Source organism: Ambystoma mexicanum, unplaced genomic scaffold (genome assembly GCF_040938575.1).
Source record: "Ambystoma mexicanum isolate Mex_15411 unplaced genomic scaffold, UKY_AmexF1_1 Mex_scaf118, whole genome shotgun sequence".
NCBI lineage: Eukaryota > Metazoa > Chordata > Amphibia > Caudata > Ambystomatidae > Ambystoma > Ambystoma mexicanum.
In genome coordinates, this window is record NW_027182345.1 from 179,405 (window position 1) to 182,165 (window position 2,761).

The window sequence follows — 2,761 nt, forward strand, 5'->3', positions numbered from 1 at the left end:
GATCTACATGTGATACGAAATGTATGAATTCTTGCAATGGAAACCTCACTGTATTTTACCAAGGCAGATAAAGGACATCCTTCGCACCCCATATACTTATAAGGAGGGTTTGGTGGCTGAAAATGCATTGCTTTGATGGTGATTGCATGTTGCTTGCACTTTGTACATATTACTGAATTAATAAAGATGAACATTTAAGAACTGGGGGTATAGCTCAGTGGTAGAGCATTTGACTGCAGATCAAGAGGTCCCTAGTTCAAATCTGGGTGCCCCCTTGTCCAACTGTTTTACCTGTAGAAATATTTTTAATTAAATAAATTGAAGAAAACATTTACAATCTTAGCATTTTATGTAATGAGCAACACATTTCTACATTTCAAATACTCCTGATCACCTCCTGAAACATAGGGTAAACACCATGAAACTTTTTAGGATTTCTTCATATGATACAAGCTGTGTTTTACATTCACCCAAGTTCTACTGGTGATATTATCAGTTTGAAATAGTCCATTGGAAGCTCATATGAATGTTATAAAACTGTGGTGGAAACCAATAACATGCCCTTAATGAACTGTATTAATTTGTACAGCTGACCAGAAGTGCACTGATGTCATTAGTTCTACAAGTTCCATACAGTCACCCACTCTATCACCTTTTTAAACAAGGGCAGTTTTCAGCATTTAAGGGTTTAACTCAGTGGTAGAGCGTAGGAATGCAGTTCAAGAAGTCCCTGTTTCATAACCATATACCCTCTTCAATAGATCCTGTTAAAATGTTTGTCAACCCAATGCATGGTAAGAAACAATAAGATATATCATCATTTCATATACAAAAGAATGAACAATTGGGTTTAACTATGCTCTTAGCACAAAATCAACAAACTGCAGTAGAGAAGCAGTTACATTTTGCAGAATTTGTGCATTTGACAAAAGATTTTTTTTCCATGTTCCAAGATCTACATGTGATACGAAATGTATGAATTCTTGCAATGGAAACCTCACTGTATTTTACCAAGGCAGATAAAGAACATCCTTCGCACCCCATATACCTATAAGGAGGGTTTGGTGGCTGAAAATGCTTTGCTTTGATGGTGATTGCATGTTGCTTCCACTTTGTACATATTACTGAATAAATAAAAGTGAACATTTCAGAAATGGGGGTACAGCTCATGGGTAGAGCATTTCACTGCAGATCAAAAGGTTCCTAGTTCATATCTGGGTGCCCCCTTGTCCAACTGTTTTACCTCTAGAAATATGTTTTTAATTAAATAAATTGAAGTAAACATTTACAATCTTAGCATTTTATGTAATGAGCAACACATTTCTACATTTGAAATACTCCTGATCATCACCTGGAACATAGGGTAAACACCATTACGCTGTTTAGGATTTCTTCATATGATACAAGCTGTGTTTTACATTCACCCAAGTTCTACTGGTGATGTGATCAGTTTGAAATAGTCCATTGGAAGCTCTTATGAATGTTATAAAACTGTGGTGGAAACCAATAATATGCCCTTAATGAAATGTATTAATTTGTACAGCTGACCAGAAGTGCACTGATGTCATTAGTTGTACAAGTTCCATAGAGTCACCCACTCTATCATCTTTTTTAAAAAGGGCAGTTTTCAACATTCACAGGTTTATGTCAGTGGTAGAGCGTAGGAGTGTAGTTCAAGAAGTCCCAGTTTGATACCATATACCCTCTTCAATAGATCCTGTTAAAATGTTTTTCAACCCAATGCACTGTAAGAAACAATAGGATATATCATCATTTCATATACAAAACAATGAACATTGGGTTTAACTATGCTCTTAGCCCAAAATCAACAAACTGCAGTAGAGAAGCAGTTACGTTTTGCAGAATTTGTGCATTTGACAAAAGTTTTTTTCCATGTTCCAAGATCTACAAGTGATACGAAATGTATGAATTCTTGCAATGGAAACCTCACTGTATTTTACCAAGGCAGATAAAGGACATCTTTTGCACCTCATATACTTATAAGGAGGGTTTGGTGGCTGCAAATGCATTGCTTTGATGGTGATTGCATGTTGCTTGCACTTTGTACATATTACTGAATTAATAAAGGGGAACTTTTCAGAACTGGAGGTATAGCTTAGTGGTAGAGCATTTTACTCCAGATCTAGAGGTCCCTAGTTCAAATCTGGGTGACCCCTTGTTCAACTGTTTTACCTGTAGAAATATGTTTTTAATTAAATAAATTGAAGAAAACATTTACAATCTCAGCATTGTATGTAATGAGCAACACATTTCTACATTTGAAATACTCCTGATCATCTCTGGAAACATAGGGTAAACACCATGAAACTGTTTAGGATTTCTTCATATGATATAAGCTGTGTTTTACATTCACCCAAGTTCTACTGGTGATATTATCAGTTTGAAATAGTCCATTGGAAGCTCATATGAATGTTATAAAACTGTGGTGGAAACCAATAAAATGCCCTTAATGAAATGTATTAATTTATACAGCTGACCAGAAGTGCTCTGATGTCATTAGTTCTACAAGTTCCATACAGTCACCCACCCTATCACTTTTTTTAAAAAAGGGCAGTTTTCAGCATTCAAGGGTTTATGTCAGTGGTAGAGGGTAGGGGTGCAGTTCAATAAGTCCCTGTTTCATAACCATATACCCTCTTCAATAGATCCTGTTAAAATGTTTTTCAACCCAGTGCACTGTAAGAAACTATAAGATATATCATCATTTCTTATACAAAACAATGAACAATTGGGTTTAACT

The 2,761-nt window shown here is 35.6% G+C and overlaps 1 non-coding gene across 1 annotated transcript; it reads left to right on the forward strand.

Moving 5' to 3' along the window:
- Positions 1–203: 203 nt before the first annotated feature.
- On the forward strand, positions 204–275 carry TRNAC-GCA (transfer RNA cysteine (anticodon GCA)). The gene has a single exon. It is a non-coding gene; the product is annotated as a tRNA-Cys (tRNA).
- The last annotated feature ends 2,486 nt before the right edge of the window (positions 276–2,761 follow it).